Source organism: Coturnix japonica, chromosome 3 (assembly GCF_054131305.1).
Source record: "Coturnix japonica strain WE chromosome 3, WE-NBRP24, whole genome shotgun sequence".
NCBI classification, from domain to species: Eukaryota; Metazoa; Chordata; class Aves; order Galliformes; family Phasianidae; genus Coturnix; species Coturnix japonica.
Genome location: NC_140665.1, coordinates 14,503,492 through 14,531,399, shown reverse-complemented (window position 1 = coordinate 14,531,399; position 27,908 = coordinate 14,503,492). Strand labels below are relative to the sequence as shown.

The 27,908-nt window shown below is 39.1% G+C and overlaps 1 long non-coding RNA gene across 1 annotated transcript in view; it reads left to right on the top strand.

Moving 5' to 3' along the window:
* The window catches only part of LOC146761287 (uncharacterized), a 150,624-nt gene that overhangs the window by 42,735 nt on the left and 79,981 nt on the right, over positions 1 to 27,908 (top strand). Inside the window, exon 2 of the long non-coding RNA XR_014944991.1 lies at positions 5,505 to 5,576. This is a non-coding gene — a long non-coding RNA (uncharacterized LOC146761287). The remainder of the gene's footprint in view (positions 1 to 5,504; positions 5,577 to 27,908) is intronic.

Sequence of the window (27,908 nt, the reverse complement as noted above, 5' to 3'; positions counted from 1 at the left end):
GGATTCTGTAGCAACCAATCCTTGTACAAGTCCTTTGTGAAAGAAGTTAGTGTGTATTAATGATATAGAGATAGTGTTAATACAGTTGTAAAGTGTTTCATATTTACATGTGGCTCCGAGCTTGTTGTGCATAACAGAGCAAATATAAGTAAGGTGGGGCTGAGCACAAGAGCTGGATTCCAGCCTGTTTTAGGAAGCCAAAATAAACACTTAAATACTACATTACACATGGACATTATGTACAGTATCTACAGTTTCTGATGCTGGCTTTTAAAAGGGTGAGGGGAAGATGGTGAAATATCCAGGAAACACCCTGCTGGGGATATCTGTGGGCTTTATCCACAGCTCTTGCTGTGGAAATCATGCCAGATTCTTCTGCAGCTCAGGATGAGGCTTTCCCAGTCTTTTTCACCAGCATGTGCTTTGGTAGCCTCGGGCTTTTGGCAGGAGTGTCCCACCAGGAGTTAGTGAATAGGTGCTCAGGTGAGCAACTGGTGGTCAGACTTTCCCCTACTACCTGCTCTGCTGCACCCCTTGGAGCAGGACTGTGCCTCTGTTTCCCACTCGTACTTTGCCCAGCAGCTGCCAGCTCTGTACTACTTGTTTGCCTTGCGGTGCTGTCTGTGGGCATCATATCATCAAATTCACTCCACACCTGTTTTATCGCTCCCTGTTATTTGGCTTATTTCTTTCCAGCTATACATATTATGCTTTTGTGTAATGAGCTCTGTCTCTGTGTCCAGCCTTGGCATTCTTGCTTGCTTAGATCGTAAACTCTGGAGCAGACTGTTGACACTGGTTTGCTGACTACCTGTTTTATCTTATCCCTTGTGATAAATATTGATAATAATAAGGGCTTGTTACCTTAAATAACACTTTTTTTCCCTCTAACTCTGGTGCAGTTCAATACTTTACCATAGCTGATGACAGCACTTGAAGGTTCAGGATTTGCACCTTTTGGAGCTTTTTGAATGTCTTGTGTAGAGGGGCTCTTGTCTTCTTCAGAGGCTCAAGGTACTACTGTTATGCTACTAATAGAGGGAGCATTAAACAAAAATATTTACTTTCTGTTCTTGGTATGTTGTCTGTTAAAACAAACAACAAAAAAAGAAAAACCCACAACTTTCAGCTTTTTTCTTTTGTCAGTAAAACCTCAGTGATGCGTATTGAGCTCTGTAGAGAGACCCTTTAATTATGGTGCATCTGAATGTCTGTAACATCGGGAGTTAAAGATCTCTATTTCAAGGAAAGAAGTATTTTTGTTTTTAATATAAATGAATATGCTTCAGCCTTTTTACCAAATTCAAACTGCATGGAAGGGTATTTCATAATAGACTAGGAAGGCAATACAAAATTAAGTAAAGCTGGGTCTGGTGCCTAAAAATATTTGGCAGAATTCCCTAGAAAGCCACATTTGAGCATTTTTAATATATATTACAAGGCAGACAAGAATAATTATCTTCTCTTGAAGTTCCCCAAGTGAGAGAAGGGTATTGTAATGCCCTTTGAAAGAAAATAATGTAAGCTGCCAAATGATTATATTGTGGAATTCTTCCCCGCTGCCTGTTTCTTTCACCCATCTGAATGTATATAAAGTATGTTAGAGAGGATTTAGGATTAACACCTTTAAGTAGATGTGACTGTTAATGCACAGCATTTTCCTTGCTAAAATTAATTAAAGCAAGTAATTCTAAATGACTAAAGGATAGTAGCATTGAAGATGAGGCACATCCTGAAGTTTTATATTATGAGTTCTTGGGAAAATTAAAGTAACTTCAATCTGATTATTTTTCCCCTCTCTCTTCTAAATGTAGTTCAAAACCTGGAATGTGGAAGCATCTCTTGTCATCTTAACCTTCATTAAAATCGTAGAATCATTTGAGTTGGAATAGACACTTAAAGGCCATATAGTCCAACCCCGTGTGATGAACAGGGGCACCTACAGCTTGATCAGATGCTCAGAGCACTATTGAGCCTTGAATATCTCCAAGGATGAGGCTTCCATCATCTCTCAGGGCAACATATTCCAGTGCTTTTCTACCCTTCTTGTAAAAACTTTCTCCCTTATGACCAGTCTAAATCTCCTTTCTTTTAGTTTGAAACCATTTTACTTTGTTCTATCACAACAGACCCTGCTAAAGACTGAATGACATATTCTAAGGTTTGAGAGCTGAGGCATGACAGTATTAATTGTACTGTAACAATAAAGTATATTTTAAAAAGACCTTGATAAATACCCAACTCATTTTAAAATTAATTGTCTTTCTGAAATCCCATATAGAGTTGAAAAAAAGAGAAGGAAATCCTATTAGATGTGAGAGGATTTTCTATAGAATCAGTAGAAAGACTTAGTGATAGGTATTATCATGACTGTGTTTGAATTTTGAGTCTTGTGATGCTTGTCAGTAGAGAGTTGCAAGGAAGGACAGGTGTGCCAGCACCTTCCTGTGGAGGGTCTCTTGTGAGGAGTGTGAGGCTAACTAGAATAACTAACAAAGAAGGGACTCTTGGATGTTGAATTAGCTGCAAACTTCACTATTAACTTCAGTCTGTGCAGATACCGCGCTGTGTGAGGAAAGCCTGTGACCTGATATTGAATTCCGAGGTGGAAACAGGCCTAGGCTCATGAAACTAATACGGGAATGTTAGGGATTGAAGGCAAGGTCAGACTGTCTATTTTTGTAGGCTGGAATTGACATCACCTGGGTAAAAATGTTCCCTTCTGATTTACATCAGTCAAGAGGCATCTTTGCAGGATCTTGAGTGACCTGTAGATATGTGATCCTGCAAGAAAGAAGTTAAACTAGGAATATATGGAGGGATATATAACAAATGTTTTGGTAGCAAGAACAAAAGAATAAGATGGAAGGCAAAGCTGCAGTGCAAATACTGAGGCTGAGCAGCCCTATCCTGGTAATCCATCTGAGTGAGAAACTGCAAGATGCTTTCTTGACTATGTTTTCTCAGGCCAGAGGATGTGAAGTCAGACTGCTTTATTTGAAGGAGGAACTGGGAAGTGGGAAAATAAAATTGTAGAGTGGTTTGGACTGGAAGACACCTTAGGGCCCACCCAGTTCTAACACCCAGAGGTATGTAGGGCTGCCCCTATCAGTTCAGGCTTCCTAGGGCCCAGCCTGGCATGGAGCACCTTCAGGGATGGGGCACTCACAGCCATGGGCAGCAATGCCAGGGCCTCACCGTCTTCTGAGTAAAGAATTTCCTCCGCCTAACACAAATCTCCCCTCTCTTAGTTTAAAATAATTTCCTCTTGTCCTATCATTGTTAGTGCTCACTTAATTTGGTAGAATCTTTTTATAGGATATGTTCATGTGGTTTATGTACATCTATTTGAATGAAGATCATTGAATTAACTGAGTGATCACGACAGATTGTGTACCAATGTTTCCTGAGAGATCTATGCTCTTATAAGTTAGTGTCTTCAGGCCTGGCCTGCTGCAAAAAGATAGGGTACTTTGGAAACATCTGCAGAAATTTCTTGTAGAAATGCATTAATGTAAGCTGGATGGGACTAGTAAAGCTGTGGTTTTGTTTTATGGGTAACAAATTGATACTAGGAATACTTTTCTGCTGCATTCAAACATGGCGCTGTGACTGTGTAACATATCTGTCTCTGGCACTAACAGTAATGTTCATGAAACAGCATGGAACTCAGTGTAGCCCATCACCATTTACTTAATTTTCTTGGGAAAGTTTGCAGCTGACATCATGCTCGGTTTTGCAGCTTCAGTTCAGCAAGTTCCACGGTTTTATTCTGGGCACATACAGCCATATCATCTATTAACGTTTGTCTGAGATGTTGGCTATGACTTGTCAGTCTTGATTGTACGAAAGGACTAACTGCACTTAGGAAAATTACTTTGGTTGTATGTGGCATAAGATCTATAGATGCACTGCAGTTCACCAATGTTAGGCATATTCCAAAGAAGCCAAAATGCAGTGCAGGAGAGCTCAGTTGTTCAGGTGCTTTGGCTCAGCAGAGAAACAAAGGAGAAAGTGGTAATTTCATCCTCTCTTCATTGGAATGGAATGCAACTGGGCATTTTCTACTTATGCTGACTCCCTCATGTATACCTCATAGCCCTCTCTGCTCCCAGCCTTCATTTGCTTAAGGCAGTACGACAGTTTAACAGTGGATGGGTTGTTGAGCTCTGCCACGCTCTTTTCACTCTCCCTCTTCAGAGTGATGAGTAGGAAAAAAAAGCCCCCAAAAGATCATGGCTTGAAATAAGGAGCAATTGAACAATAAAAAGAATGTAAAAGCTATGCTGAAACAAGAGAAGATAACTTCTCTACCTCCTACCTCCTACCTCCCTTCTCTACCTTCTCTACCTGTTTGGTTACTTCCTAGAAAGCAAAGTCTCAACGTGTGTAGCAGTTGCTCAGAAAGACAGGCATTTTTCACCAGAATAGTCATTCCCCTTCCTCTGTCCTGCAGCTATTCTTGCTGAGCATGACATCATAGCGCATGAGAGATCCATTCTGTCAGCTAAGGCCAGCTGTCCTAGACATACCCCTTGCTCACCTGTTGCCAACAGGCCTCTGTGGGACTTGGGCAGTTGGCACATGATGTGGCTGTGCTGAGGTCCTTAGAACACCGCAGGAAGGTACTCTGCTGCCAGCTGCCTTAGCAGCTCAACTTGGTTGGCTATGTTTGTTAAGATTTTTTTTTATTTTTTTTATTTTTTCATATGACAGAGGGTTTTTTTTCAGGGTTTGAAAAATAGTGGATCTTGGAACATGAACAAATGAAAACAAGCTACTTTGAAAGTTTTAAGAACACCCCATCATTTACTACTGTCAATTGTAAACTGAGGACCAGGTGAAGCCTCTGAGGCCCTGGGTATTTATTTTACTAGAGTTGGTCACTCCTCTGAAACCAGCATTAGTCTATGTTCTCTTCACATGTGTAGTATCTTCGTTTGCTTGTATTTGACATCATTTGTTAAGAAAAATATTGGGATAAATTGTTTTGGTTTTCTTGTTTGTGTAAACTTCACATGCAAGGAATTTACTTTGCAAAGCTATCTAGTGAAGTATTGCTGTGAATGTGGAGATGTGGAGCTTTAAGTAAATAGGATGGTGCAGCTTTACAAGGGTTTTTCTTCTTGTGGTTTTTTTTTTCCCCTCCATTTGCATACATATGAGTTCTACCAACTCAGAAAGAAACGTTGCTTTGCAGTCTAACCTACTTGTTCTGTTTCTGTGAAGTAAACACACCTAGGGACTCCCTGCCTAAGACTTTAGTGGTGTGGTAGTCACTGACTCAGCACCTTTTTTTTTTTGTGGTTGTATATATGTACGTCTCTCAGTGTATTTGGTTGTCAGTCTAGAAGACAGTAGGGTTCTAATTAACTTCACATAGCTAAATGTCATTGTCTTGTAAAAATGCTGTTTTCTATAATTTGATTTTTGAGATTGAGCAGCCTTCTGGCTGTCAAAATGAATTACCTTGTAAATTTATTTTTTGTAATTTTTGTTTTCAGATCTACTTTGACCTGGACCATTTGGCTTCATCTTGAATACCTTTCTACTTCAAAGATTTAATCATGACCAAGGTAACAAGAGAACCTTCCTTTGTATCTGTGGTTGTTCACAGTATTTTGTATGGAATATGGCTTGCGGAATTTCATATGGAATCTGTCTGTCTGTGGCCTTTAAGGGAAACTACAGACATTTTACAAACTTACAGCTGAAGTCTTCATAAAGACATCATGCATTTAAAGGGCCCTATCCCCTGTACAAGTGTTGATTCAGAAGTGCTGAAGCTTTTTATTTGGACAGAGCCATTTTGCTTTTAGTACGACTTAAAAGACAAAGTCACAATTTGTTTTGGTTTATTGGATAAACATTTGGAAATAGGAAGTAAAAAAGAATAGTTCTGAAAGAAGATATTTGGTCTTCTTGATATTAAACAATCTCTATACTGCCTCCACTCTTATGGTCACGTGCTCTCTGTGGGGCTCATCAAGCATTCAGACGTGTAGGTGTTGTTGTACTGAATCCCTGAGTACCAGGAGGAGCTGTGACTGTACTCTGGAGTTAACTAGAGAATGAAAATGGTGATGGACAGCTGGATGGTATCCAGACTGGAAGGGCCCAGGGAGTGCTCTTCAGCTTCACTGCAATGATCATGCTCCAACTGTTCCTGCTGATACAGAGAGTGTGAACAAATTGCACTCGCAGGAAAAAAGCAAGCCCAGAGTGCTTGTGTGTGCTTAACATTTTTAAACAGTAAAGCTTGAGAACTGTTTTCCTTTGAATGTGTTCTGAGTAAGTTTGATGTAGTCCTTTGTAAAGAAAACAGAAGTCTGGAAACCTAAACCTCCAGGAGACTGCTCTATTAGATAATTTGAAAATCTTTAATGATCACACACATAGATCTGAGGGATCTCAGGCACACAGCTGGAGTTTCAGAGCACAGGCTGTATTTGCCAACTGTCTGTAACCAAGCAGATCTTGGCAGCAAATTCTGCTTCATATAGCTGAGTGTTATTCGTTTTGCTTCTCGTCGCTTTTAGGTTGGGCTTTCCAAGAAGACTGACAGAATCTAAGAGAAATAGCTCTTTCCCCTGTCTAAGAAACTAGTAACATCATGCTTGTTACTAACTCAGATCAAGCTGGTGGTGTTTTAGTGTTTGCATTTTCTAAAATGGGCTGAATATCCCAGTCAGCCTGAAAATGCAGAGGGGCTTTTCTGTAGCATCAGAGTTACATGTCTGTAACCTACACAAACCTTTATGCGGACTTCTCATGGGTGAAAAGACACAAATAAAAGATATATTGATAGCCTACTAGCTAATGTGGCAGTCAAGCCCCCAGTGTGGAAGCATATTGTTCAGCATTCATGTATTCTAATCAGCAGGTTTTGAAACGAAGATTTTATGATGACTATGTTTACAGTATTGGATGAAAACAGGGATAAATAGATAATGGGATGCTGAAGAAATCATAGTTTCTGCTCCCTAGAGCTGAAGTTTGTGGATGGAGGTTAATGATGTTTTGGAGTTCTTTTTGTTATTCTTTTAATGCACTGTGCTTAATTACTTAATTACCATTACAGCTGAGGAAAGGCAGAAGTTTTCAAAATCTTCCTGTTTGATGACAGCAGTGCTTTTTAACCAGGCCCTATTAGTAAGAGGCCAATAACTGCTAAGAAGGAGACAAATGCTAAAAAATATTGACTGGAAAAATAAAAAAATAAGGCATATGCTGCAGTTGATTTCTCAGATTTCAGGTGAACAATGAAGGGAAAAGATGGGTGTAGGGGAACTCTGTGAACATACTTTTGGTCTAAGAGTTCTGAAAGATGATGACAGCATGTTATACTAAGAAATATCAGTGATGTGAGCTTGTATTTTCAACAGTGAGGACAGTTGGTGGGTTTCTTTCACAACTGCACTGATGCTCTGAACAAACACTGAAACTGAGGCAGGATTTAGTTCTCACAGATGTAGTCTATCTATAGACCAAAGCTTAGTGGTGGGTGCAATATTCTTTATTTTCTGGAGATGAGACTATTGCTGACAATATATCTCTTTGGTGTTACTGACTGAAGTGTATCAAACAGTTCCTATAAAAAAATCTAAATGGGAATCCATCCATGCTCGTCAGAGACAGGGAACTCTGTTAGTCAACTAGACTGTCAGTGGCATTTCACTCTTCCGTGTAGAGGGAACCTACATAAGAGATGCTCAGGTTGTTTTATACTATCAGCAAGTAATTCCATATCAGAGCCCCTCTTTTGGTGTTGCTTTCTGTGCCTACTTTCTGCCAACCAAGGGAGAACTTGTCTGTCATTTGTAAAGAATTCAAGAAACAGAGGATGATCAGTACTTACCCTTCCCATCTTGCCTGTCCTTGTGGTTGATCTTAGCTTAAATGTAAAGTGAAACTTTAGATATGTAAAGTTATGTACTTAAAAAGCTTTCAGAATTACTTCATCAGCTTTCTGCCTGAGTAGCAAGAAGGTTCAAACTCAAGTGAGGTGACTGTCCACAGGTCAGTGTGAAATGAAGACGGATACAGTTTTGCCTCAAGGCATTCATACTTTGAAAGTGGTGAAAGAGAAGTCTTGGAGTATCTTGCACAAACACAACATGGTAAATCAATAGCTCTGTTAAATACAGATGCTGCATCTTCTGGCTTTTGGGTCCACTACATTCATGTCTGCCTATGCTGTTCTGCTGTCTCTAAAATCAGTAGAGCTGGCCTTTTAAAGCACTCAGACTACCTATTTTCCTTCCACTCCATAGTCAGTGTTGGTCAGATCATGAGTGGTGCATATTTGCTTCACTTCCCTGTGATTTTTGCTGTAATTTGTACTGAGGATTTCATTACCAGCTAACAATCCGTGAGCAAGACCATTGGCAATTGTTAGCAGTTGTGAGCAGTTACTGTACTGAATATTACCCTGTAATTAGGACAAAGTCCAAAAGCCAAAAGGTTGATTGACTGCTACTCTCTGCATAAAAACATCTTTATCCTTATTTTCCACTGCTTCAGCATTCAAGGAGTAGGATGCAAGTGCTGTTCCTTTCTCTGCTGAACAGGGACAAGAGCTTCAGAATACTGTCCTTTTGTACCTGTGAAGATGTAGGTTCCTCTTGGTAACCGCTGTGCACAACAGCAGTGACCTGTGTAAACCCAAGCTGCTCTGTGGATGGAGATCTTGTGTGCAGAAAGGAAGCAAGGGGGGTGGAGGGAGAAATAAAGATGCATTTTCTCTCTGCAGCAGTCTTTCTGGGTGGCCTTGAACACATCACTTATATCCTTTCCCTCTTTCCTGCCCCTCCTTTTCCTCCATGTGCTTCAGTTTCCCACCTGTGAAAGGAGGATGATAAAACGTCCTCTCACGCTGTTCCTCCAGCTAAACATTCCTACAGATGACCACTTCTCCACAGCAGATGCTCTTGATACTGTGCTACAGCACTGAAGTCAAGGAGGTTGAACTTGGAAGTGAGTTGCACCTGTACAAGGTGCTTCAAGAACGAGATTTTCAAAGCTTCTGAATATCCAAGTATCAGAAAGATTTATCAAATTAATCATTCTTATGCCCTAGGAAATTCAAGTTTTAAATCCACACTTACATTTCTGGATCAGTGACTTGACTCCCTAAAGCAAGGAACACCAAGCAGTTTTGCTGTGAATAAGGTTGAGAGGTTGAGAGCTTGGGTTCAGCATTTCTACAGTCAAGACTGAAGAGTTAGAGATGGTCTAGGAGAACTCAGTGTAAATGCTAGAGGACTTTCTGGGGGTCATAAGCCCGCAGAGCTGTGTGTTTTTTCTTTCTTCTTTTCCTTAAACCACTGTTCCATTTCAAAAAGGAACTTGTTCACAGGGACAAAGTATGTGTACTAAGTAGATCATCAGTTGATCTCAGACTGCCAGATGCATGTGGTGGTCTTGGTTATTGTCCAACCGAAAAAGTCACAAAGACCTGACAGTATGAGTATATATTTTCACACACAGCTATTTTGGCATTTCAGCTGACTGGCTGTATTTGCTTAGTAGAAATGTGGACTGAGCCATTGCAGGAGTGAGGGGGTGGTCCCCCCAGGTCAGAGTTGGGGTTACTGGTAGGGCAGGGTGGGGAAGTTTGGATTGCAGCTGCCTACACAAAATGTGACCTCAGATTAATCAGACAGCTTCAGTTTCCACTGCTGCTGTCTCAAAGTCTCCACGAGAAAAATTACCAAAACATAATTAAAAAAAAATAGAATTTTGGAGTTCATACAAAACACTGAAGAAAAACTTACAATGAAGAACTATCTTTTTATTTGACTACTTACTACATGCTGACAGATGAAAGCAAATGTTAGAGATTAAGAGTAGCACTGCAGAAGCGTGCACATTGTCAGTGTTAAACAGGTTAGGCAAGATCAGGTACTGATGTTAATCAGCTTGTCTCTGTTGAAGTTGTGTCAGTTTACACCAGTTAAGAATACAGTTTCTAATGTGATAATTTACCACATTACTTCCTTTAAATTATATGTATTTATACATTTTCTCACTCTGAAGGAAGAGTTGTTCTTTATTAGATAATGAGTTCATAGGAATGGTGTGTTTATATTAAATACTAAGAATTCAACATTAATTTTAACAGAAAGTCTTGTCTGTATTTAGTCCCACTTGAACCTGATAATGAAGAATATACGCTGCTCTTGACATGTCCTGATATGGTAGGGCAGCAAAGTGTTTTGCAGGTGATGGTGAGTCTCCATTCCCAGAAGTGATCTTGCTAAACACCTGTAGTCAAGGACAGACTTTCAGAGAAGGGCAAACATGGGTTGCTTTTCAGGAACTACTGAGTGTTGAGTGTAAATCTTCCTTTCAAAATGTTATTTTCTGTTTAATTCCATGAGATTCCTGGTGCAATGTGCTTCTAAAAATCGGTATTTTGTTATCATCAGAAAAATTTCCATACAAGTACATTCTGTGTACTTATATATGTGTGTAAAGTTAACTGATGGTTGGCAGCGGTGTAATAACTTTTAGTGAAAATAGAAATTACACTACAACCTCACTAATCTATTGGGATGAACTTAGCTGAACTCTGAATAATTTGAAGGAACTATTGATAGGAAAAAAAACACAGGTATTTTTCATGTTTTCTTTTTTGTTTTGTGCTGTTGAAAATGGCATTAATGTGTTGATGAAAACTTTTCCAACGTTTTGGTTTTATCAGAGGGAAGTTGCATTATACACCTTGTTAGACAATCCAGGTGTTATCAGATTTGAGCCCAGCAATATTTTGGATATGAATTTTGGAAGCTTCCAAAACTCCCCTTGTAAGATGAATGTCTGATTTTACAAGCTGCCTGTTCCAGCCCTACTGAATTCACTCATATATCTTATGGCATCTATTCTAATATTTGAAGATAATATTTTGGAATGATAAACTACTGTCCTTTTAGCATCATGTGTCAGACCTGATCTTTCCTCTTAGCTTTACTGTGGAAACACTTCAGGTGATGCTTAAACTTTATCACTTTTCAAATCACACTGTCGAACCCAGTTTGTTTTGTGCGTGTGATTGGGTTTGTCATTATTCCACCACCAAAAAAAAAAAAAAAAAAAAAAAAGTAGTAAATCAAATCATTCTTTGAGGTGTCACAAACATCTGTGTCACCAGAAGCGGAGCCATGAAGCACTTTATGTGAACAGATTCTGTTTGAGTTCTATTCTCGGAGCATTCGTTTGTATTACTATGGCTGTAGGCTTCTCCAAGGGTTATCCGCAAAATTTATCAGGAAGAATAAGAGTGAATTAAGTGCACTACCTCAGGTGAGTTTTCTGTTCTTACAAAGTAAAATGACCCCCCAGGTAGCATAGTTCTCTGCTGCGGTAGATCTGGGACTCTCTGTGACTGGAGGTACAAGTTGCAATTGCATTCTTCCCTGTTCTTGTTCCACGTACTAGGAATGGTCAATACATGAAAATGCAATTAATGCACAGAAGTTCAGCTTTTCAGGTGCTCAGTTCTATAGAATCATTTAGAATCCAAAGTAGGGTGAGTCAGCAGTTCTAGATTGTTGGGGAGATGGATTTTGGAACACATATTAAATGGATGTCTCCAATTCTTATTGAATTGTTGGATTACAGGCCTAGACACAGGTTTTCAAAACAAATTTGCACTCAGTTTTGATCCCTTTTGAAACCTGTAGTATAGCTCAATCAAACTTATTTTGGCCAGTGTTTAATATCTTTTGATATTCAATATTTTCTAGTTTTGTCAAGTGACGAAAAAACCCAACAACAGCAACAAAATACCCTTCTATTAATTTTTTAAACTATTTTATGCAAATATAACTTGAGATTAAACATACAATTACAATTAATCAAGACATAGTAGCAGAGATAGGGTTTATTTGTAAGCGGAAGAATTTGTTTTTACTTCCCTTTCACCTTTTTAGTCTATATGTGATTATGTACAACCAGTGTTTTGGGGGATGGAGAGGGAAAGGAGGCATCAGTGTACTTTTCTACAGTTGACAATGCAGAAATAAAGACTTTGCGTTTTTGTTGACATGTCAGAAAGCATTGCCTCTTATACTGTATACAAAAAGAACAAAAAGTACTCTTGTACTTTATACAAAAATTGAGCAGCTTCTTAATGCAGAAAATCTGCACATTTTTGAAGAACTGTAACGTTGAAGTGCTAAGATTTTTGTATTGGCTGAGATGAAACTAGGAAAATCCTGGGTGGAAAAATCCCCAATCTGAATAAATTACTCATCCTTACATCTTGATGTGATGACATAAACAGAGTATCTTTAACAAAGCAAATCATTTTGCTGCTTTCTCCCACACTGATCCTAATTCAGTAACATCTTCCTTCCAGTGTATTGGGTTTTTTCCCACTACCTTCAATGTGACAAATTCAGCATGTATTTTGTCCCTTCGACATAAGCAAAAAGGATTAAATCTGCTTCCAGTAAATTATTTCAGTACGCTAGAAGTGAACTCTTTCTCTTTATGTCTTTCCCCACACCTCTTGTGTATTTGATGCAGTTGCTGTAACAGCCCAGTCTCTGCAAAGCATCCCAGGGCTCACTGGGTGCTGAGCATCTGGACGCACCTGGGGTGTATGCTCAGTGCTCAGCAGTGTGAGCAGGTACCGAGTGTTTATGGCATTTTGCTTTTTCCTTCTTCCTCTCATGAATGAGATCTGAACAACAAACTTCCAAGCTGAGGGCCCAGACCCACTCACTACTCATGTTAATTCAGAAGTACCGTGTTACAGAAGTTGTTACCTGTAACATGTCCAGAAGGTGAGATACCAGATGTCTGTAGACCCTCGTCTTGACTTTACCCTCTGAAGTTAACTTTGTAGCGCTAGGTAACTATCTGACAGCATATATCAAGATTTAAATTACTTCTAAAATCTACATTCACTGCTTGTATGCATGTGCGTGCAGGAGATAAATATTTTGAGAGAGTCATATAAGCTTTAAAGTTCACCTACAACTTAGAAACTGCATTTTTTCATGGGTATGTTATTTCAGACAAACATAACGCCTCAGTGAGGGAATAGTAGTTATTAATAGGCTTTCACTATTGTCTTCTTTGTCTTTGTTTAATGCTCTTGAATGTTGAATCATGCTAAATTATGTACATGTTAAGTGATAAATTATGCAGTGCTCCAGTATGGTGGGAATTAATAGGGGAACTGCCTTAATTTTCTCCTTTGTTTTTTTGCCATAAAACCCATTAAATCTTTCTGTTATGTATATGGCTTTTTCAAATTGTGTTCATAAGAAAGGAGGGTGGGAGAAGGGGAGGTGGGGGACCCAAACCAAACAGATCCTTGCTCCATTTGGACAGATGGTGAGGGCTGAACCTTCATGAATTTGTTATTGACCTAATTGGAATCACATTCACGTATTGTTCTCAAACTATGCAAGGGATGGGGCTGGTAGAGGCAAGGGAGAAGCAATGCACTGCAGAAATGCAGGGCTGTAGAAATCCTCCGGAAGGATAAGGGGAATTCCTGTGCCTCCCAGCCCACTGCTGCTGCACAGCCTGCTGCTGACCACAGGCAACACCTCACAGTGCATCCCTTCTCCTGCTCCCTGTGGAAATTACTGCAGCGAACAGATTGCTTCAGTGCAGCTGAAGCTTGGGAAACATGCACTGCTTCTGAGCAACTTACAGTTCAGTAAATTAGAGGCAGGTCTCATAGTCACAGTAACAATTAAACAAATCAGCAACAAGTTTGTTCAGTATTTTAGTGTAAGGGTTGTCCTGTTACACTAGTTGATTATGCTGGGTGAGATAAAGTGCAGCTTTGATTTTTAGGGCAGGCTGTGGAGGTGATACTCTGGGATGCTCTCTTAATAGCACATCTGTATACGGTATGGAAATGTGGCTTAAATCCAGCATACTGGTAAGAAAATAAAAAAACGTGTATATCTATGCCCATCTGTTGCTTGAATGTTACAAGAACATTTTTTACAGATGAGACAGTACTCTACATTTTCTTTCTGATTTAATAGCATTTAGTTGTGATATCTGTGGGTTTTAGCCTTGTCCTGAAAAGAGACCTTTCAGAAATGTCAGTGTTGAATATTATTTAACCCAGATTCTGGTGTACATCTGAAGTCAGAAGTCAAAGTGGAGATAGAAAGGATATAATAAAAAGGACATTCCAAAAACTGGAAGTTAAATTTTCTACTTCTGTGAAAACTTTCCTCAAGGAAGTTGAACTTAAATGTTGTTCATGCTCTCATTGGCATGAACAACTGTATGTACCTACAAATTCATAAAGCTATGATATACATAAGAGCAATATGTTTACTTTGAGTTATGTATTTAAAACAAAAAGGCTTGTGTAGGGATCCAATTAATATATAAATGGAATTTAGGGCTAAGAATGGAGAACAAATTCAGGGATTACCAGTTAATGGACGTACATCTTTTAGGAGTGTTTTGAAGATCAGATCACTTGCTGGGTGATGTCCACATATAAAGTTCTTTCTTTGTCCTTTGACGGACAGACCTTATAAAAAATTTCTGGATGCTTTTTGTAGTCAAAAAAATATATAATCCTTTGAACCCATCTGTAATGGGATGACACACTCATCTTGAGTCAGAACAGTGCCACTTCTCAAAGCAAACACGCCAGTGGGTGCCAACAGGTTCATGGTCTCTGAGGCTCTACTGTTTTTTTTTGTTTTCTTCAAGACAAGAAACAAAATCTCTGCATAACCCAGTGGTACGAGACACTCAAAACCTCAGTGAGACCAAACGTATTTCTACTCTGGTTATGTTCTTGCAGCACGTTTTGTATCCTTTAATTTTTTGTTGTTTCTAATTTGTATTGGTGACTAAAGTCTGCCACTAAATCCTGTCAGTCCTTAAGGCATCTCTGAATATTCTGCAATCTTCCGAGAATGTTGAGATCTGCTTGTATTTTATTTTTTTAGTCTTTACCACAGTCCTTCTGTCAGGAGTCTACAGGTTCTCCTTGTGCCCTCTGATGCCTAACAATGTTAACTGGACCTGTTCTCCCTTCTAAAAACTTAAAGCTAGATACATTCAGCTATACTCAGGAGATGCCATCTTTCCTGTGACCTGAAGGACCCCACCTGACCCCCAGAGTATCAAGGAGTACAATGTGAGCACATTGACTTCCCAGCCTGTTTCAGAACAGATACAATGCATAGCATTGCTACAACAAACTGAGAACAAATTAAGCCCTTTTTCCCCCATCTGCTGCATAATCTGAAAACCTTTCAGGCAACAGATGAGACTTTGCATTTGGATGGTGGCTTGGAAAGGAGGCAATGAATTGGTCTGATGTATGTGAAAACATGAATAGGTGCAAAGAGGTGAGAATAAGGGGCTGAGGAAGCTGTGGTGCTCTGTAGTCTTTTGTCCAGAAAGGATTGTAGAGGGCTTCTGAACTGAGAAAGCTGCTGAATTTGCCTGCTGAGAGTTGAGATGGTGGCTTTGGAAAGGGGGCCGTTGGTATAAGATATGGCACACTCAAGCAGGAGTCTAAATGATCATCTGCACAACTGGTTGTAGGCTCTAGCTAGAAATGAGGGGACTGCTCTCCTGAATTTCCTGGCGGTTCAGCAAAAGCCAGAAAGATGAGGTGGTGATATTGAGGTAGATTGCTGGCTAAATTAACATGTGCTTACTTTGATGTTATTGTGAAAAATATGAAACTTAATTTAGTGTGCTGCTTGTCAAAGTGGCAAGCTCAGGAGGGTTGATAGGACTTAACAGTGTATGTGCTTCTGCAGTGGCACACTGCCCAGTGGATGCTGGTGTTACCAGGCACTGTGTGGGTTATTGGTGGATGTTTCTGACTGGAGCTATCTTCTGACTCACTGTTAAGTGCCTGGATGCTGCTTGTTCAGTATCACGCAAAAAGCATGCCCTAGGTTCTGGAGGTGAGGTGGTTCACACGACTCTTGGAGATAGGTTAATTTGTTTTTGAGTGGAAAATGTCAGTTCAGAAATACTCATGGGGAAATAATTTATTTACAGGCCCTGTCATCTGGTTTTGTTATTAGTTCTTGGATTTTCAGTGTTATTTTCTACCTATATGTACGTTCACAAAGAATAATGAACTCCTTAGCTCTGTATTAGTAATATCTTCAGTGATGCTTCATCTGGGAAACTACTGTTTTATAGGAGTTATGCACTGCAGTGATTCAAATGTTGGCAGGAACAGCTTAATGTATAAAGAACTGCCTCAGCATTAGCTAACAGGATTTTTGAGTTTGAATTCCAGCTCTCGTGAATGTTTTCTTTTTTAACTTTCGTCAGTTGATGCCTATTCCTTCCTTTTCCCCTACCTTCTCTCTGCTCTGCATGAAGTAGAGTTGTTTTTGTTCTGTGCTCTTACCTTTTTGAATGATAATCCAGTTTTTAGTATCTACCAGACTGGTGTTATGGAATGTAGGTATGAATACTTAGTGCCACTTGCTCTTTTACACCACAAAATACCCTTATTGTATCACAGGGACTTAGTAGGGTTTTTCTGCAAGACTGATATGTCTCTTACCCAGTCAGCAAGAAGCCTGTGCAGATGCTGGCAGCTGAGAGAATTCTTCCTTGCTGCTTGCAGCAGCCCTTCCCATTGGAATCATCTTAAATAATGACAATGCAGATTTCTTAAAAGCTTGACTCATTCTTGCATCTTGTTGGGACTATTTATAACTCTGTCCAGTGGTTTCTGCTACAATCTGCATACAGACCTTAGCTCTCAAGGGCTCAAGATCCCTGGGGCTGGAAGAGTTTGCTTAAATAAACATGATGTGACAGTTAGCACCCTGCGAAGGATGCATGATTAATTTAAATGTGAAAGATGTAGTTTATATTCTGTGGTTAGTTGTGTAGAATTGCTCTTTTTTTTTTTTTTTTTTATACTTCTAATATTAAACGACTTCCGTCTCTCGCCATCCAATAAAAGATCACCCCTCCCATGACTGGAACAGAAATGGTGTGCTATGAAGATGTACGGAGTGCTTACATACAGTGCATTTTTGCAAGGAGAGAATTACCCAGGTGAATTTGCTCACGCAGAAAAGCGGTCTCATTTCTAAAATTCAAGACAGAGAGATAGAATTACTCGTGGGTTTGTGATGGCATTTTCAAATAAAAAGTGACATTTTCTTTATCCTAAGTTTTGACTGGGAAAATCTGAACTCTAATTTCAAGACCTAATTTCTCTGTTCCCTTTTAAACTCACATTATTTCAATCAGGTTAGTTTTTATTTTTGAGATCTCATCTTTTATGGAAATGATGCAAGGAAGTAGATTTTCGGGTTGAGAAAATTTGGGATTTCAATTTTTCTTTCCCATTCAGTGTCATGGGGAAAAAGCTTTCAAAATCTCAAAGTTCTCATGGGTCAGGAAAAACGTTTCCCACACATCTCCAGTCAATGGGAGTGTTACTATAAACTTCACTGGGTCTTGGATCAGGCCCTGAGAGCATATTGGAGATTTTGTCAGCCTCATTGATTGCACAAACCAGCCTTGTTATGAGGAAACATTCCTGGGCCAGACAGCATTCTGACATTTGTCTGTAGTTTTCACATTTAGGAGAGATTATTGTCTCCAGGGAGTCATTCTTAATGATTTAAATCTGAGGTAGATCGTTTTTTCTGGCAGCGTGTTTGTAATCTAATCCATATATTGTTGAAAATAATTGGAATGAGCATTGAGCTGCTATATGGATGTGGTCAGTTTGTATTGACTGCATTGAAACTTGCTGAGTAGGTGGTATAAATTATAAGAGAACCTGGAAAACTGAAACAAAAAAGGAGCATATTCAAAGCATGGCAATGTGGAAGTAGAAATGCTTCTTACAGGGATTATTCTGGGAGCAAACAGTCTGAGCATTAGAAAATCTTCTCTTGTTAATTACACGTTGGATATTTTTACCTAGACCGTATGACCAAGCGTATGTAAAGTTATTGTTTGTTCCCTTCACAAAGCACTTGACAATGACTTTAGGCATATCCTCTGAGGGAGGAATGGTGTGTAAACTGTACCACCCAAGGAGCAGCCTTGGGAGGCAGGATGACTCACAGACATGCTGCTGAGACAAAATTCCCTCCCTACTTTCCCTTGGCTTTTAAGGCAGCGAAACACAAAGATTAGGTTGTTTTTCTACCATGACAAATTTTGCCTGCAGTAGCACAGCTATCTGGATTAGTAGATGGTGGGACCTGGAGGAAGATGCTTCCTGACTCCTCTCCAAGAAGGGGATGTGTGGGCAACTTGAGTTTGTATGGTAGCCTAATGTCTGTGTAGCTCCTGGAAGTGAGTTATGTCTTGAGCCTGGTTTGGTAAAGTATTTCAACACTCTACAATTTCTTAATGCTCATTAATTTAAATGTGTGTTTAAAAGTCCTCCAATGCTTCACAAGAGAAAAATGTTGCTAGGAGATTATAATCCTTTGCAAGTCCGTGCTCCGAGTTACAGATCAATGTGTTACACCTACCTTCTCTGAATGACCACTCTCTGATTAATAACAATGTTTTGCTGGCTTCTGTTTTGGACACCACACTTTTTGTTAATCAGAATCATATTTTACAATTCATTTATTAAAACCTGACACTATCTGTAGCCTTATTTCTGTGCACTAGTGCCATTTTCCCTTTCAAATCAATCAAATAAAAAAAGCCCAGGAATATGGAATGTTATTGGTAGTCTCTACATAAAAATGGAAATCTGAACTCTTGTTTTCCTCAGATGTGCAAAGTCCAATTTGATATATACCTAAAATGTTGAACTGATTAGGGAGGTATTTTTAATAGGAAAAGAGCCAAATTCTGGACAACAGGTTGAATTTTATTTTAACCCCTACAAGTTAATTTTGCAAAAGAAATCAATCCTCCCGTTTCCTATCTCTTGGTACTCGTCTTTCCTCCTCTTTTTTCTGTGGTTGTTAATTGTCAACTGAAAGAGGAATTCAGCCCTCAGAATAATTTTTATCAGTATGATTACTTTTAAGATTCTGTTCTTTAAATATTTATCTTACAGCAGGTTTGGCATTAAATCTGTGCAAAATAAAGTAGTTTTAGGAGGCTATTTGAGATTAGTCATAAATATTTTGCTTAAATGTAGATTGAAGCTGGTCAACTTCCTGATAAGTTTTTAATAACTTATAACTTTCAATGGACAGATTGTAACACTTTATCACCATTAGTATGGTGAAGATTAACTTTCTCCTGTACTTTGTGATGGTGTTTTCTTTCTATGTTTTTTTTTTTTTTTTCCCCCTACATATTGATTCTACTCATCATTTCTGTGGATTGAGTAACATCTGGATACAGAACTGGGTAGTTCAGAGTACAGTTCAGTCCTGGCATTTATGTATGCACACAGCTCCTGTTCATAAGAGTGGAAACCCTTTGCTGTTGTTTTGTGCATGACTGTATGAGCTGTGCAAAGGGTTTTCAAAATCTAGAAAACACTAAAATTGTGCTTTAGTTACTTTGGTGAAGATTTACATTTTAACTTCAGGCTTTTCCTCTCCAAAGAACAGTAAATGATGTCACTGCTGCTTAACTAGACAGTGGAGAAAATACTGTTCTACAGAACCCCGTGTTTGTGGGGATTTTCCCCAAACCTGTCCAATGGCTCATTTGCTCCTGCATAAAATTGTTTCTTACTCTAGCCCCATCTATAAATTGCAGCTGACTTAGTGTTAGCACAACAGTGCACAGGTTGTGGAGGGCTGCCTTCTCGCAGTTAGAGTGGCGACCCTCCAATGGAACTCTTCAGTGCTGGCAGAATGAAGGGAGGCCCCTGTGATTCTTAATTGATTGAAAACAATCTCTTTTATGTTGGTTCTCCTAAAATTCTAGATGTTCACTGTCGATGTTCCATAGCATGCCAAGAGGGCATAACTGATTTATCTACATGATTAGAGTATGTTATAAAGTCTTAAAACTGCGGGGATGACACTACTGCTGACATGCATATCTCTAATTGTGTCTGGGACTGTGGGATGCTGTAATGGTTAATAGTGTTAAGTCAATTTTATATGGCATAAACTGGTCCTAAAGCAGACTGAAGGCCTCGTTCAGTCATCTGTTAGAGTGCTGCTTGTGTTAAATTCCCAAGGGTCTATGTCCAAACAATGCTTATTGATTCTAAATGGTGAAAGAAAAGGATGTTCTCTACTCCTCTTCTCATGGAGTAGCTTACAATGTTTGAATGGTAAAATATATGATTGATTTAGCTGAATTAAAAACTATTACTGCATGGAAAAGTCTAGGAAACTCTGGAACCCTGGGAAAAGGAGTTCTTCAGCTAAACAAATATAGCAATTTTCCTGCCTGACATAGGTGCGGGCTTAGTTAATGCATTCCACCTGTGAGAGTCATAAGGGGAACTCCAGAGAGAACCTTCAGGCCGCTCCTAAAAGTCTTACAATAATGAACCTACTGAATCAACAAACAGCAAAGTTATGTGCAAGACTAGATTATTGATTTTTGTCATCTATCTCAATGGAAGCTTGTTTAGGAAACAGAAGCAGTGTTCATACTTAACAGAACACTTCCTATTTTCTGATATTACGTTGAACCTCTAAGCCATGAATGTTCAGAATGTTCTGAACTTCTAGAGCTAGTTAAATGCAAAAATATTTTACTTTCATGGAAACCACTTTAAAAAGATAGATCTTCTTCATGCATACTACTTTGCAGAAGCATGTAGCATGATGAGCGTTATAGTCTGGGCAGTAAGTTTCTACTGCTTGCATGCTTGTGTATAAAATCTCCCTTTCCCAACCCAAAGTATAAAACCTTTCCTCTAGGGTTCACATCAGTATTGGGCATAGCCATGTAACGTTATGAGCCTTAAACTGTAACAAAAGTGACAAGGCTGCTGTAAGGACCAAAGAGGAATGGAAAGAATTAAGCTTGTGTAGATTATATCCTGGGTGTCTTAGCGTGAGGTAACAGTACAGAACTATGTTTATTCATTATGATACAATTGCTTGGAGCTAGATGTATTTCTGCCTTCCATGCTGGTTTTCTTTGCATGCCTTCTGTTTAGACTTTTCGTTCTCATTGCTGTAATTTGCCATGCTCTGATGGGGATGAATGTCATCAAAGTTCTGAAGCTTTTGATGTTTCTAACATAAGATGCAAATGTTTAACAGATGAAAATTATTTGCTAATAAGATAATATATATCAAAAGCAGAAGTACAAATAATAATGAAAAAGTCCTGGTGTAATGGTTGCTAGAAATTCAAGAGACATTGTTTAAACAGTGGGCATGCCGCTCTTTGATGTATATAAATATTTTCAGACAAGCATCCTTGTGTTGTTGATGTAACTGCTATTTTCATTCATTTTTAAATTTCTCTTTAAGTTACAGGAATGTTCTGTGGAGGTGTTGAAATAGAAAATCTTCTGAGATGTATAAGAACTGGGCAATAGAGAAAGGAAGGAGCCTCTCAGCTGTTGGTGTTTCCCATCCACTTGTCTGTTTAGATCAGGGCACTGTTCTAACTTGCAAATCTAACAAACTGCTTTCTCTGCATAGGCTTCTGCAACTTGTTCATGCTCAATATTGTGCAGAATGGGTTCTCATATGCACTTCTGAAGCTTTTGCAGACTGCTATAGCAAATACTAGGCAGCTTAAAAGTGTCTAAAATAGGCTTTCTAATGTAAAGATGGATTTGTCTGGACAAAGTCTCTAGAATACTCACCTTGCTAATTATTGCAGCCACTACAGAGTGAGCCAGGAGTGCTGTTGGATCATCTTTTATCTTGGCAACCTGCATCTCTGTAGAACTATGGCTGAAATCTGGGTAAGGATGTTGGGCAGGACATGATATACCCTGACTTTTTTTCCTGTCTGGTTGACTGTTAGGGGTCAAGGTGCTTTGGCCTTTGGATTTATTCACTTCTAATTTGGAATGGTTGAAGTATTAAAACCCTTAAGTGCATTTCTTCTCAAGGGCATCTTAAATAAAATACAGCTTAAACGAGTTATTGAAAAGAAACAGTTTCCACTTCTTCTTTAATCTGTCTCCCATGCTTAGTAATTGATGTCTAGTTTCATGACTCACATTTAACTAGCCTCAGGTTAAATCTCTTACAGCCTAATCCTGTACATCCTTCCGTAGTTAATGTCTGTACTGGGAGTTGGTGGAGATTTTGCATGAGTAAAAGACTGCTAGATGGGGCTCTGCAGAAGCTTGCCCTTTTTCTGTCTAGAAGGGGAGGAAGCTTCAGGAAAAATTGGCATCTGGAGTTTTCTCCTCTCAAGCAATTCAGGGAGGCTCCCCGTGTGATTGGCTTGGGGTCTTCCAGAGTGCTCTGGGAATTCCTAAGGAGCAAAGTGTTCTGCCATATATAAGATATGGAAGCTATCAAGATCTGATGTTTATCTTGTAGGAAGACAGCCAAAAGAAAATTTGGTGGTAGTATCCCAAGCAGAGATTTCAACAAGATTTGGAGGAGAAAAAATATTGTATGTCAGCCAGAACTTGCTGTTCTCTTCAAGTGCATGTAGTCTGCCCTGTGTAAGACAGAGATGGGAACAAACTGGCGACTTTATTTTGATTCCTGTCATTACTGAGATATCTCCTGAGCTGTGACAGTTATGCTCAGAATCTGGTTCTCAAGACTTGCTGACTATTCCGTGCCCTGGTTTCCTCTCCTCTGACATTTTGTTGAGGAAAAGGAATTAAAAACAAGAGAAGAAGGGCATCTAGAAATGGGAACCTGTGGTTGCTTGTTGCAAAGAGAAACATGAATGTAGTGCCAGTTTGCATTGGAAACATAATTTCATAATAAAAAGTCATTCAATAATAGCCATCCTCTTTTCTGCTGAAGAAACAGATTATATTGAAAGATAAAACAGCAAAAATCTCTTAACTGCTGTCAATCACTCAACTAAAAGAGGACGAAAGTTGTGCCCATCTCTCTTTCCTTGGTTTGTTGTCTCAGTGCTATAAATACAAAAGAGCCTTTAAGTGTCTTGCCACTTCTGTTTGTTTGTTTTTCTCTGTTGTTCCTTCAACTGTTTTTGTTCATAATCAGACCAATTAGCATGTCAACAGAAGTGAATCACTTGCGGATTTTTATTTCCCTCTGAGTCTGGCGAGGGTTTTAGCAGATAAATATACTTGCCTCTAATGAAAGAGGGGAAATTGCAAATGAGAATTTCACTAGATACATGTCATTAGTTACTCCCACATCTTACAGATGTGACATCAATCAGATTGTGGACCATATTCTTGAAGTCTCAGAGGGACCTGACACCATCTGCATGGCTCCTACGTTCAGGGTCACTAACTGAGTATGCAGAAAAAGATCACTTCCTGAGGTGTATCTGCCTTTGAACAGTCCTCTTCCACTCCATGACAAATACCTCAAATGGCCAACACCTGAAGGGCATCACTTTTCTGGTACTGACACTGATGAATGTACCCAAAGCTAAATTAGCACTTCCTCCTTACCTCAAATCCTGGCTGACTCATCCATATACAGACTCTGCTTTTGGAGTGGTGAATTAGTACTGCCAAATCCAAGGGAAATGAGCAGGATGCAGAAATCATACAGGGAGCTCCCATTATTTTTTCCTTCTTTCTTAGATCACACACAAGGCATCAAACGTTCTTGGAGACTTGATCCCCAAATATTTTGCATCTCAGCAAGACTTGTAACAAATCCCTTTAAAAATGGTGTTGCTTTTCTTGTTTGTGAAGGTGTTTGTCTGCATTCTCTATCTGTGACAGCTGAGTCAAGAAAACGCAGAAAGTATGTTTTGGGTTTTTTTCCCCTCTTATCTTCCCTGTCACAGTTTTTCCACACAGGAGAGAAGTAATAAATTATTTTCTCTCTCTTCCTTGCATATAACCATGTAATCATTGTTTTCCTCAAATCTAGCTGTCCACTTACGTGGTGGTTTTAAATCCAGTACTGCAGACCAGACACATGCTACTTTATATGGAGGTACGCAGTGGGTCCATCTTTATTTCCATGACTCCTACCAGCTCTGACACAGTGAGATTTCTTTGGGAGCTGTGCACATCCAGCTCCAGACTGCACGGAAGAAAGAAAGCTATCCTGGAGTTGGTTATCTTGGTCTTTTAATTCAAGTAAATGCTGGATTTCTTCCCTTGGGAAAATGTCCTCTGATATAGATTTGGTTCCAGTTAGGCCTTGCACTTTCTGTATCTAACAGAGCGACTTAGTTTCCTTCAGGCTTCTGAGTCTAACAACTTGGGAATGGTTTCTCCCCCTCCCTTTCCCCCCAAGAGATCATGCTTGCTAGACGGGCTTTCCCAAATTCTCACAGCTCTAATCTGGATACCATTTAGTGTGACAGCCTTCTTCCCGGGTTCCCACAGCTGGTTAGTGTTTTGAATTCCAGCCTCATGAACTCATATCAGGCTACATGGGCTAATGCTCTGAGCGCAACCTAGAGCAGATATCTCTGATGACAGAGTAATGGAGAAATCTGTGGTACTTTCTGCATGTTTATAAATGCAATGTCACTTGTAGCGTTCTTCGATTTCTGAAGAGACGGTTACCAACTGTAATGACTCACAGAAGCATTTAAATATTAACAGCATCAGAATAAAACCATTAAGGCGTGCTTAGTGAAAGACAAGTAAAGCTACTTGCTGCAATGCAAAATGTCTACTGAATCCCAGGGCTCACAATTATGGGTAAAAGTACCATATAAATATTATTGCTGCTATCTTCCACTGAAAAAATGTTCAGAAGAAGTATATCCCTTCTCCCACGTAGCATTCAAATTTTACCTTGAATACTGTTAGCTATCTACATGTAATGGACGTAACACCATCCCCTTTTTTGAGTTAGATATGGGTAATAGCTTTGAATTCAGTGCCTTGGATTTGTTTAAGTCTGACTTTGGAAGCAGCCTCTTGTTCAGTGCTGTTCTGCTTATCCTCCATGCTAATTTCTGGGAGCAACAACATTTGATATTGTTTAGGGAGGTATTTAGAACCTCAAACTTCTATTCACCCTGTGAGAATACAGCACATCTATTGATTAGACCTCTAAGTCTCTATATGTCCAGTATTCAAAATACTTCCAAAGTAATGTTCTCTTTGAAAACATAACTTTTGATACTTCATGTACCTACTCAGTTATATAAGAAACAAAACAGAGCTGAGTAATTGCTCATAACAGAGCCACAGTAGCTCTGCTGAGTCGCTGGAGAGGTTGGCAGTTTGTACCAGCACAGGACCCAGCAAACCTCCTCCTTACTTTGAGTCTCATTGCTTTTTCATTAAAATAAACCATGAAGAACTATCATTTATAATATATATCACATGTTGAGAGCATGGAGAAGCAGTTGAAGCTGAATATTTTGTCTGTGATTGTGCCACTCGGAGTACTGTTAGGGATCTATTTTACCTAAAAATTTATGAGGGTGAAGCTATGCTCAGGGCGCATGAGAAACAGGATTTCACTTGAAACGTTTCCAAAACACTTGAGTGTTTGTTTTCCTTTGTTGACACAACTGCATCCCATGACTTGCCTATCCTTATTCAGAGAATAACATTTGGGAGTTTTGAGGACAGAGTGGATGGGAGGCAGCTCTGTTTTGTGAAGAGGAAATAAGGAAGATGGTCTGCTAGATCTATGCAGAGAATTCTCTTTTTTTAATATTCTGAGGTCAGATACTTAGGATGTTCAACAAGCAAGTAGATCTTTGTGCCCTTAAAGACAGTATGCTTATTTCTCTTTGTTTTAACAGGAAAGGAAAGGGTTTTTTGAGTGGTTTTTAATGTACCCTTTTTCACAATCAGGTGATTCATTTTGGATGTTTCTGCTTGTGAGAAATCTGACTTAAATATGAAATTTGGATGTAGGGCTGTAAGGAATTAGTTACCTAATCAAAAAATGGTTACCTGCAAGCAGTTTACAACCCCATTTGTAATTTGATCAAGTTTAAATGTATGTATTTTCTAAATAATAAAGAACAGTTTCTGGATCTTGTTCCTCCGATGCTTCAAAAACTTTCTCATTTCCCTTGTAAGTGTAGCAGTGCTCACCTTTTTCCAAGTGATATGATCGTTACATTAAATCAGGACTTCTTAACCCGGATGTCCTCTAGAATGTGATATATCTCTTCAGCACTTTCTTCAGAAAGGAAGACGGTAACTGGTTCCACTAGAGATTTCTAACCAGGAATTAGTCAGACCTTGAGGAAACATGGAAGAGCAAATGTTTACTGACCGTGTAATTAGCACGATGATTTGCTCTGTCTATTGGCCCTTAGCACCATATTTCCTGTCTGAATAGTGGAGAGCAAAAATATTAGTTGCTGTTTTACTAGAGGAGCAAGTGTCTTCCAAATGAACAAATGATCTATTACTAGTCTTGCAGACTCTTCCCATGGGAATATTCATTTTGCTTCTTTTTCTACAGCTAATTTCTTTCATACAGCAGGTTCCCAGACACATCAAATGCCTCACATGTTAAGCTGTTAGTTAAGATTTATAGTCTCTGTGTTATCAGAGTGAATTGCACTATGGATGGCAGTCAGACTTCTTCTCATGGACATGTGTAAAACTGAATAAAGAAATTGTTTTTTTGTTATGTCTTTGTAAACACAACGCACTTCTAAGTCTTCTCTTCTGTTCAGAAGCTTGTTGTAGCCAAGGATCAAGTAGTGGATGATATTTCTTTGCTTGTTGAAGCACTGAAATATGTGCTGTGTTGGTGGGCTTCCACAGAGTGGCAAAGGCAATTGGAAAAGGTTGGAGTTAAATTCAGTGGTTGAGCATTGCAGCAGCCGTAGCAGAGCTCAGATAACTCATGCGAGGAAAATGAAGACTCAGCAGATTGAAGAAAAGTAATTTTTTCTTAAGGCCTTCAGAATCAAGCTACAGAATAAGAATAATAGTAGTTTGATACTAAGCTAGGCCATGTGGTGATCATGTTCTTAGCCTTTACTCACTGCACTCTCTTTTTCACCATAAACGTGTGATGGAAACTGCTTTCTTTGCAGTAGCCCAACAAAGATAAGAGAACAATTTGGTATTTGAGAAGTTAGATTATTTTTGGAAACACCAAATAAAATGTTTAATTTTAGTGGGGGGACAATTTCTTTAACAAAATTGAATTCATAACTTATGTTTAATGTTATAAGATAGCTTGGAATGTAGTGGAGTAGTGTTTCTTAGTGTCAGAATCAAAACATGAGTATGAAAGTATAAGTACATTTTTATTTTAGGGCTGGAAATGAAATCCATGAGACTTTGCAGCCCTTTTTCATCTGCATAACAGGACACAGAAAAAACTTTTAAAAAAATAATAGAGTGAATTCTGTTGCTTCCTCACCTGTCTTGCTTCACTCTTCGAATAAATGCTGAATTATTTAAGCTTTAGTTAAACACACCCCAAATTTATTGCCAAAATTAGAACAATCACGACAATCTTTTTAGTATCTGAGACCCATAATATTTTATTCTGCAAACTTTGTCAAGCACTAATGGGAATTAGTGCATTTCTGAGCTGTCAGTTTAGTCTTCTTTTTGTATGTTTGAAGCAAAGGAACCAATATTTCTTTCTAGTGTGTGCTGTTTTGTCTGCAGCTCTGATGCTGTGTCATTGTGCCGCTGCTTTGAGACACATCTGATCTGATCTGTGAAATGAAACCACAAGTTCTATCAGACCTAATAGTTAACTTTAAACTGGGTTTGAGCTGATCCGTAACAACAAAACTGAAGTGCTGATTCTTTGGCCACTCACACGCACAACCTCAAATCTTACTGCTGTTCTTATGCTCAGGGGAGACTTCACTTTGTCTTCATTTCCAAGACTTGTGCTGTTCTTGTAGCTCATGGCTATGTGAACTGCATGAGCAAGTATGTTCTGCATATTTGTCTTTTAGTTACAGTAAGACATCTGCAATAGTTA